The following is a 10704-nucleotide window of genomic DNA, read 5'->3' as shown; positions in this document are numbered from 1 at the left end:
GGCTGAGACTGGGGGGAGGCTGGAGGGAGGCAGAGGCTGAGACTGAGGGAGGCTGGGAGGAGGCAGAGGCTGGGACTGGGGGAGGCTGGAGGGAGGCTGAGGCTGAGACTGGGAGGAGGCTGGAGGGAGGCTGAGACGGGGGAGGCAGAGGCTGAGGCTGGAGGGAGGCAGAGGCTGGGACTGGGGTGAGGCTGGAGGGAGGCTGAGACTGGGGTGAGGCTGGAGGGAGGCTGAGACTGGGGTGAGGCTGGAGGGAGGCTGAGACTGGGGTGAGGCTGGAGGGAGGCTGAGACTGGGGTGAGGCTGGAGGGAGGCTGAGACGGGGGAGGCTGGAGGGAGGCTGAGGCTGGAGGGAGGCTGAGACTTGGGGGAGGCTGGAGGGAGGCAGAGGCTGAGACTGAGGGAGGCTGGGAGGAGGCAGAGGCTGGGACTGGGGGGAGGCTGGAGGGAGGCTGAGACTGGAGGGAGGCTGAGACGGGGGAGGCTGGAGGGAGGCTGAGACTGGGGGGAGGCTGGAGGGAGGCTGAGACTTAGGGGAGGCTGGAGGGAGGCAGAGGCTGAGACTGAGGGAGGCTGGGAGGAGGCAGAGGCTGGGACTGGAGGGAGGCTGAGACTGGGGGGAGGCTGGAGGGAGGCTGGGACTGGGGGGAGGCTGGAGGGAGGTTGAGACTGGGGGGAGGCTGGAGGGAGGCTGAGACTGGGGGGAGACTGAGACTGGGGGGAGGCTGGAGGGAGGCTGAGACTGGGGGGAGGCTGGAGGGAGGCAGAGGCTGGGACTGGGGGGAGGCTGGAGGGAGGCTGAGACTGGGGGGAGGCTGGAGGGAGGCTGAGACTGGGGGGAGGCTGGAGGGAGGCTGAGACTGGGGGGAGGCTGGAGGGAGGCAGAGGCTGAGGCTGGAGGGAGGCAGAGGCTGGGACTGGGGGGAGGCTGGAGGGAGGCTGAGACTGGGGGGAGGCTGGAGGGAGGCTGAGACTGGGGTGAGGCTGGAGGGAGGCTGAGACTGGGGTGAGGCTGGAGGGAGGCTGAGACTGGGGGGAGGCTGGAGGGAGGCTGAGACTGGGGTGAGGCTGGAGGGAGGCTGAGACTGGGGGGAGGCTGGAGGGAGGCTGAGACTGAGACTGGGGGGAGGCAGAGGCTGAGACTGGGGGAGGCTGGAGGGAGGCAGAGGCTGAGACTGGGGGGAGGCTGGAGGGAAGCTGAGACTGGAGGGAGGCTGAGGCGGAGACTGGGGGGAGGCTGGAGGGAGGCTGAGACTGGAGGGAGGCTGAGGCGGAGACTGGGGGAGGCTGGAGGGAGGCTGAGGGGGAGACTAAGTGGAGGCTGAGGCGGAGACTGGGGCAGGCTGAGGCTGGGGGGAGGCTGAGGCGGAGACTGGGGCAGGCTGAGGCTGGGGGGAGGCTGAGGCGGAGACTGGGGCAGGCTGAGGCTGGGGGGAGGCAAAGGCTGAGACTGGGGGAGAGAGGCTGATGCTGAGGGAAGATAGAGGCTGATGCTGGGGGAGAGAGGCTGATGCTGGGGGGGAGTGGGAGAGAGGGGCTAATGCTAGAGACAGAGGACAAGGGATGAGGGATAGTGCAATGACAAAATCGATTGGGTGGGGGAGTGTAAGGACTCAGAATAAGAGGGGGGCAGCATTGGGAGCTCATTATGGAGAAGGGGCGGCATGTGTGGGATCAGTTTGGAGTGGAGCAATGTAGGGGAGTCAATATCAAGAGTGGGGTAGTGTGTGTGGGGGGGGTCTCAGCATAAGCGTTAGTGTGGTGGTCTTAGCATGAGTGGGGCAACATGAAGGTCTCATTATGGAAAAGAGGAAGGCAGCATTAGGAGCTCATGGAGAGGGGCAGCATGCATGGGACATTGTGAGAAGGGGGCAGCATGCATAGGAGGGGGCAGCATGCATGGGACACTGTGAGGAGGGGGCAGCATGCATGGGACACTGTGAGGAGGGGGCAGCATGCATGGGACACTGTGAGGAGGGGGCAGCATGCATGGGACACTGTGAGGAGGGGACAGCATGCATGGGACACTGTGAGGAGGGGACAGCATGCATGGGACACTGTGAGGAGGGAGCAGCATGCATGGGACACTGTGAGGAGGGGACAGCATGCATGGGACACTGTGAGGAGGGGACAGCATGCATGGGACACTGTGAAGAGGGGACAGCATGCATGGGACACTGTGAAGAGGGGACAGCATGCATGGGACACTGTGAGGAGGGGACAGCATGCATGGGACACTGTGAGGAGGGAGCAGCATGCATGGGACATTGTGAGGAGGGGGCAGCATGCATGGGACATTGTGAGGAAGGGGCAGCATGCATAGGACACTGTGAGGAGGGGGCAGCATGCATGGGACACTGTGAGGAGGGGGCAGCATGCATGGGACACTGTGAGGAGGGGGAAGCATGCATGGGACATTGTGAGGAGGGGGCAGCATGCATGGGACATTGTGAGGAGGGAGCAGCATGCATGGGACATTGTGAGGAGGGGGCAGCATGCATGGGACATTGTGAAGAGGGGGCAGTATGCATGGGACATTGCCCTCACATCATGCTGCTCCCTCCTCACAATGTGCAGATCATATTTCATAATTGAGCAAGGTGTGGTGGGTATATTTTATAAGGGAGGGCAGTGTGGTGTTTATTAGGGGCAGTGTGACAGTCACAGTATATAAGTGGGGACGGTGGGAATATTTTTTTTATACTCATGCTATGTTTTGATGTGCCCGTGGTGATCCCCATTAGGGGGGGGGTTAGTGCCCTTCGTTTCTTGATACTTTTTAAAGTGTGCTACAGAGTAGATCTGCCTTGAACAGATGTCGTGTGCGAAAACTCACTTTTACTTTGTCTCTAAGGGGCGCGACCACTCAAAGTGCCTAGGGCAGCATGAAGGCAAAATACAGCCCTGCCAGTATGGTGTGCGCCACCAGCATCTCCTGCGTGCTGTGTTTCCCCAGCATCTCATATGTGATGTATATGATTTACAAGACTTATCATAAACAGTTGAAAAGCAAGGAAAAAGGAAGTCAGAAGCAGCACTCCCAATCCCTCAGTGTAAAGGGCCCGTTACACGCTACAATATATCTAACGATATGTCTTCGGGGTCACGTCGTTAGTGACACACATCCGGCATCATTTGACAAATTGTAGCGTGTGACAGCTACGAGCGACTGTAAACAAGCAAAAATACTCACCTTATCGTTGCTTGTTGACCCGTCGCTCATTTTCAAAAAATTGATCGTCCTTCTGCGCGCCGGTTGTTCATTGTTCCCGAGGCAGCACACATCGCTCCATTTGACACCCCGGGAACGATTAACTGCAGCTTACCTGCGGCCGCCGGCAATGCGTAAAGAAGGAGGTGGGTGGGATGTTACGTCCCACTCATCTCGGCCCCTCCGCTTCTATTGGGCGGCCGCTGTGTGACGTCGCTGTGATGCCAAACGTCCCTCCCCCTTGAGGAAGAGGATGTTTGCCGCCCACAACGAGGTCGTTCGGAAGATAAGTACGAGTGACGGGGATTACCGACATTGTGCAACACGGGCAACAAATTGCCCATAACGCACAAACTATGGGGGCGGGTGCGATCGCACATGCGAACGCACGATAAATCGACGCGTGTAACTGCCCTTTAGTCTGAGAGCCAGAAAGCAGCCTGAACGTGGCTGTCATATACTTGATCTGTTCATAGTGTGATGGTGTTTGTTCCTTGTATGTGGTATTATTCAGTAACTGTGGTAGTAATATGTGGTCTGGTTATGGTGTAGCTGTATTCATCCCTTGCATGTGTTATCACCATACAGCGATGAATAATATGATGTGGTCTCTTCATGGTATGAAAATATTTATACACAGAAGAAAAAGACCAGTTCAGTTCACCATAGCAGGTCAAGACATCTCTGAGGGCGCGGTGCACGGAAAATATCAGGCCGGTTCCTGAGCAGAAGCAATCCAGAGTATAAGACAACCAGCATCTGCAGATAATTTATAAAAACCTTTGCTTTATTCTTCTATAGGTTAAAACATAGACACTGTCTGGGCGGTGTCTATGTTTTAACCTATGGAAGAATAAAACAAAGGTTTTTCTGCAGATGCTGGCTTTCTTTTACTCTGTGACGGTATTTATCCCTTGTATATGGTATTATTCAGTCAGTGTGGTGGTAATGTGTGGCAGTATTTATTCCTTGTATGTGGTATTACTGGTCTCGGTAAAGAGGATTGTGTTGTATATACAGTTCACTTGTTCTCTCTGATGTCAATAAAGGGATTTTTTTTTCTTTTCCAATAGAGATTAATTACTTGGACGTTTAACCCCTTCCTGTCCTGTTTCTATTAGTAGACAGCAGCAAATAAATACTTACCAAGGTTCTTTAGTGGGAAAAAAAGTAATCGCCAATCTTAAGGCGACATTGATACGTTCAGTATTTTACCTCAGTATTTGTAAGTCAAAACCAGGAGTGGGTGAAAATGCAGAATTGGTGGCGTGTTTCTATTCTACTTTTCCTCTTGATCCACTCCTGGTTTTAGCTACAAATAAGTGATGTAAAATACTGAAAGGTGTGATCGTGGCCTAAGGATAAGTGATAAGTTATTGATTGGTAGGGCCCGACTGTTGGGACCCACACTGATTAGCAGAATGCAGAGGCAGAGCTGTGTGGAGGTGGAGCCTGGGCAGAGTCTCAAGGGGGCCCAAACACTTTGCCAGTATGGGGCCCTGAAATTCCTGGTGGCGATCCTGTATGTAGCAATGGGATTACATTATCCTAGGTGCATTACTTTACATTTATCAACATTAAATCTCATTTGCCAAGTGTTTGCCCATTCAGACATCTTATCCAGATCGTTTTGTAATATTGTACTGTGAATGTCAATTTTAAATATCCTACATAGTTTGGTGTTGTTAGCAAAGACTGATACTTTACTCTCAATCCCATCCACAAGGTCACTAATAAAGAGATTATAAAGAATCGATTTTATTACAGATCCCTTAAGGCCCCATTCACACGTCAGTGAAAAACAGTGACATTTTTCACTGGCGTGTAAAACACGCACATGTCCCTGCGTGTGCCGTGAATCACGGCACACGTGGGTTGTCTAAGTGCAATCCGGGCTCCGTTCTCCGTGGCCCGTGATTGCACTTAGAAATCAACTCACCTCTGCCCGCTCCCGCTCTCCATGGTGCTGAATCCTCCCGCGGTGCAGCATCCGGCCGGCGGTGACCCCTGCAGCAGCTGCTTCCAGGTCGGCTGTGTCGCGCATAATGAATATGCGCGACAGTAATCAGCCGGCTTAGAAGCAGCAAGCTGCACGGGCTGCAGAGGACATCGCTGGACGCCGGGTGAGTTAAAATGTTTATTATTTTAAATGCACGTTTTTTTCTGGCACGTGTTTCACGGACCACACCACTGCGTGGTCCGTGCAACATCAGTGATGCTAGAAAAAAATGGACATGTCTCCGTGCAGCAATCAGGCACACGCGGGTACGCTGCACGGAGACACGTACAGTGACAAATCACTGACATGTGATCAGACCCATTCATTATAATGGGTCTGCGTATGTCAGTGATTCTGGTACGTTTAAAAAAAAGCACAAACGTACCAGAATCACTGACGTGTGAAAGGGGCCTTAGTTTGATTCCTATGTTTTGTGTTTTGTTTTTCTTAATGCTGTTCAAAGTGTGGGAAGTCATAAGATGGCATTTTTCTTCAGATCAGCAAGATTAGAGTGTATGTGTATATAATATATATATATATATATATATATATATATAATGTGTATGTATGTTACACGTTATAATTTGTCTTGAAGCTATTATTCCATAAAAACAGTATTATAGAAAAAAGAAAAAAAAAGTTTTTGCATTGCTCTATTCTAAGAACTATAACTTTTTATTTTTCCACTGATGGAGCTGTATGGCAGCCTGTTTTTTGCTGAACTAGATGACTTTTTCAGCCATACCATTTTTATTTATCGTATTTTTCGGACTATAAGACGCACCGGACCATAAGACGCACCCTGGTTTTAGAGGAGGAAAATAGGAAAATGAAATTTTAAGCTAAAAATGTGGTCATGACATACTTATGGGTTGAGGATCTGCTGCTGACACTGTTTTGTGGGTAATGTCCCCAAATTCTCTACTTAGGTAACCCATCCTGGTAATCATCCTCCTGCCTTGTATATACAGTCATATGAAAAAGTTTGGGCACCCCTATTAATGTTTAACCTTTTTTCTTTCTAACAATTTGGGTTTTTGCAACAGTTATTTCAGTTTCATATATCTAATAACTGATGGACTGAGTAATATTTCAGGATTTAAATTAGGTTTATTGTAATAACAGAAAATGTGCAATCCGCATTTAAACAAAATTTGACCGGTGCAAACGTATGGACACCTCAAAATAAAAGTGACATTAATATTTTGCAGATCGTCCTTTTCCAAAAATAACAGCTTCTAGTCGCTTCCTGTAGCTTTTAAGGAGTTCCTGGATCCTGGATGAAGGTATATTTGACCATTCCTGTTTACAAAACAATTCCAGTTCAGTTAAGTTTGATGGACACCGAGCATGAACAGCACACTTCAAATCATCCCACAGATTTTCAATGATATTCAGGCCTGGGGACTGAAATGGCCATTCCAGAACATTGTAATTGTTCCTCTGCATGAATGCCTGAGTAGATTTGGAGCAGTGTTTTGGATCATTGTCTTGCTGAAATATCCATCCCCTGCGTAACTTCAACTTCGTCACTGATTCTTGCACATTATTGTCAAGAATCTGCTGATACTGAGTTGAATCCATGCGATCCTCAACTTTAACAAGATTCCCGGTGCCAGCATTGGCCACACAGCCCCAAAGCATGATGGAACCTCCACCAAATTTTACTGTGGGTAGCAAGTGCTTTTCTTGGAATGCTGTGGGGTTTTTTTGCCTCCATGCATAACACCTTTTTGTATGACCAAACAACTCAATCTTTGTTTCATCAGTCCACAGGACCTTCTTCAAAAATGTAACTGGCTTGTCCAAATGTGCTTTTGCATACCTCAGGCGACTGTTTGTGGCGTGCTTTCAGAAATGGCTTCTTTCACATCACTCTAACATACAGCTTCTCCTTGTGCAGCGTGCGCTGTATTGTTGACCGATGCACATTGACACCATCTGCAGCAAGATGATGCTGCAGGTCTTTGGAGGTGGTCTGTGTATTGTCCTTGACTGTTCTCACCATTCTTCTCTGCCTTTCTGATATTTTTCTTGGCCTGTCACTTCTGGGCTTAACAAGAACTGTACCTGTGTTCTTCCATTTCCTTACTATGTTCCTCACAGTGGAAACTGACAGTTTAAATCTCTGAGACAACTTTTTGTATCCTTCCCCTGAACAACTATGTTGAATACTCTTTGTTTTCAGATTATTTGAGAGTTGTTTTGAGGAGCCCATGATGCCACTCTTCATAGGAGATTCAAATAGGAGAACAACTTGCAAGTGGCCACCTTAAATACCCTTTCTCATGATTGGATACACCTGCCTATGAAGTTCAAAGCTCAATGAGGTTACAAAACCAATTTAGTGCTTTAGTAAGTCAGTAAAAAGTAGTTAGGAGGGTGCAAATCAAGAAATTGATAAGGGTGCCCATATTTTTGCACCAGTCAAATTGTGTTTAAATGCGGATTGCACATTTTCTGTTAGTACAATAAACCTCATTTCAATCTAGAAATATTACTCAGTCCATCAGTTATTAGATATATGAAACTGAAATAGCTGTTGCAAAAACCCAAATTGTTAGAAAAAATGTTAACATTAATAGGGGTGCCCAAACTTTTTCATATGACTGTACAGTATACCGTATGTCCCTCATCCTGGTATAGCCCCCATCCTGCTATATACTGCCATCCTGGTATGTGCTCCCATCGTGCTATATACCCAATCCTAGCGTATGGCCACATCCTGCTATATACCCCATTCTAATGTATGGCCACATCCTGCTATATATCCCATCCTGCTCATAATATACCCCCATCCTGCTATATACCTCATCCTGGCATATGGCCGCATCCTGCTATATAACCCCTCTTGGCATATATCCGCATCATGCTATATACCCCCTCCTGGCATATGTCCGCATCATGCTGTATACCCCATCCTGGCATATGGCCGCATCATGTTATATACCCTATCCTGGCATATGGCCGCATCATGCTATATACACCATCCTGGCATATGGCCACATCCTGCTACATACCCCATCCTGGCATATGGCCGCATCCTTCTATATACCCCATCCTGGTGTATACCCCATCCTGGTGTATGGCCGCATCCTGCTATATACTCCCATCCTGGTGTATGGCCGCATCCTGTAGCACACAAAAAAATAAACATTCATACTCACCTTTCCTTGCTCCACGCAGCATCGCTCCTCCTCCCATCTGTGCCAGCAGCAGCGCCGCTGACCTGTGTGGAGCCGGCCATGATCCCTGCACCATCGCTCGCCCTCCTGTCTGTGCTGGCCGCAGCTGTGTGTGGACACGTGCACACAGGGATGACGTCATGGCTGTACGCTTTGCTAGTCTCCACACACAGCCGCGGCCGGCAGACAAGAGGACGAGCGATGCTGCAGAGATTGTGGCCGGTGAGTATACTGATTCACTGCACCCCGTGCTGATAATGATGTGTGGGGGGCAGTGAATACAGCCACACACGATCACTCCAGGCTGTAGTTGCCAGGGGTGATCATGCGGGCCGACTGTTTAGTATGCGTGCATCCCCCGCCCATCATCCCACCCACCTGTCAGCGCCGCCTTCAGCGCTGAAAGATGATGGGCGGGATGATGGGCGCGCATATGAAATCAGCGGGCCCACGTGGTCACGGTAGGCACTGATACAGCCTGCTTGTGCCGCCGATGACCCGCTCCACCGCAGCACCCTAATTCCCCGCAGCCATATTCACACTATAAGACACACACCCCACTTTCCCCCAACATTTGGGGGAAAAAAGTGCTTCTTATAGTCCGAAAAATACGGTATACTACGTTTTTCATCGTGTTTTATTTCATTTTATTGTCAGCTGTATGATGAAAAGACAATTTTTGCAAAAATTTTTTTTTATGTCTTCACTGAAGGGGTTAACTAATGTTATTTTTATAGATTGGGTTGTTCCAGACATGGCAATATCAAATGTGAATCTTTTTTTTTTTTTTTTTTTATTTTACATAAATATATTTATTACATTTTTTCAATTTCGGATTTAGTTTTATGTTTTTAATGTATAATATTTTTTACATAGTCCCTATAAGGAACACTAACTTTTATTACCCTGATCACTGATATAATGTATTGCTATACATTATATCTGTCAGTACTGCATTGACACAAGCATCTGGGATCATGCTCCTGGCAGGTTTTGAGACTTTCTGTAGCTCGGTGACTCAGGTCAATATCAATGATGGCATTTAGAGGTAAAATAGCCAGGTACGGTGAAGGGACTATCCCTGGCTGTGAAAGCTGGGGCTCAGCTGTCATGAGTGCCAAGCTCCCGACTGTGATCGTGCGTGCAAACCCACTGTGCACTCACGATTACCAGAACTTACTGGTACATCCACAGTTGGGAAGTTCCTGACACTATTTTTTATTCCAATATTTGGGAGGTGGAATGAAACAGATGGCTAAACCTCATGATCTACTGGCTCATGACTTAAGGTCTACTGTTAGATCGTCAACTGTTTTGTTTTACTGAATTGAGATTTCAATCATCATTTTATGTACAAATGTTGGAAAATTATTATTTATACAGATATTCACTCAAAAATAATTTGGTTTGATTCTTGGCAGATGACTGCACCAGGAGATCAGAAGGACAACTGACATCTTCAATTTTTATGTCAGAAGACATTGATATCGCAGAGTACACAATTGAAGGGAATGACATTACTCCAGCTATCCCATCATCCCTTCACAGCAAAGATCTATCATCTGATCCTAAAAAACAGGTCCTATCTACTGATTCTTCACACACTATGAGGAAAAATCTAACTGATCTTCCAGCAAAGAAGCCATTTTCAAGTTCTGAATATGGAGAAAGCTTTTCACTTAGAGAGTCTCAAAAAATTCTCACAGAAGAGGAAGTACTTTGTTGTTCAGAACATGTAAAATATTTTCATGACAAACCAAATCTTGTTAAACAAGAAAAGCCATATTCATGTTTAGAATGTGGGAAATGTTTTGCACAGAAATCACATCTCATTGTACACAAGAGAATTCACACAGGGGAGAAGCCATATTCATGTTCAGAATGTGGGAATTCTTTTGCACAGAAATCACATCTTGTTATACACCAGAAAATTCACACAGGGGAAAAGCCATATTCATGTTCAGAATGTGGGAAATGTTTTGCATATAAATCAGGTCTTGTTATACACAAGAGAATTCACACAGGGGAGAAGCCATACTCATGTTCAGAATGTGGGAAATGTTTTGCATATAAATCACAACTTGTTAAACACAAAACAATTCACACAAGGGAGAAGCCATACGCATGAGAAGAATGAGGGAAATGTTTTGTACGTGAATCAGATCTTTTTAGACACCAGAAAATTCACACAGGGGAGAAGCCATATATATGTGCAGAATGTGGGAAATGTTTTGCACGTAAATCAGATCTTTTTAGACACTGGAGAACTCACACAGGGGAGAAGCCATTTTCATGTGCAGAGTATTGGA

General features: G+C 47.8%; 1 pseudogene; it reads left to right on the top strand.

Moving 5' to 3' along the window:
* The first annotated feature begins 9430 nt into the window (after positions 1-9430).
* LOC142312940 (uncharacterized) overlaps positions 9431-10704 on the top strand; it is a 61165-nt pseudogene continuing 59891 nt past the window's right edge.

The sequence above is a fragment of the Anomaloglossus baeobatrachus genome, chromosome 5 (assembly GCF_048569485.1).
Source record: "Anomaloglossus baeobatrachus isolate aAnoBae1 chromosome 5, aAnoBae1.hap1, whole genome shotgun sequence".
NCBI lineage: Eukaryota > Metazoa > Chordata > Amphibia > Anura > Aromobatidae > Anomaloglossus > Anomaloglossus baeobatrachus.
The sequence above is the reverse complement of the archived record's forward strand: the minus strand, read 5'-3'. Positions and strand labels throughout refer to the sequence as shown.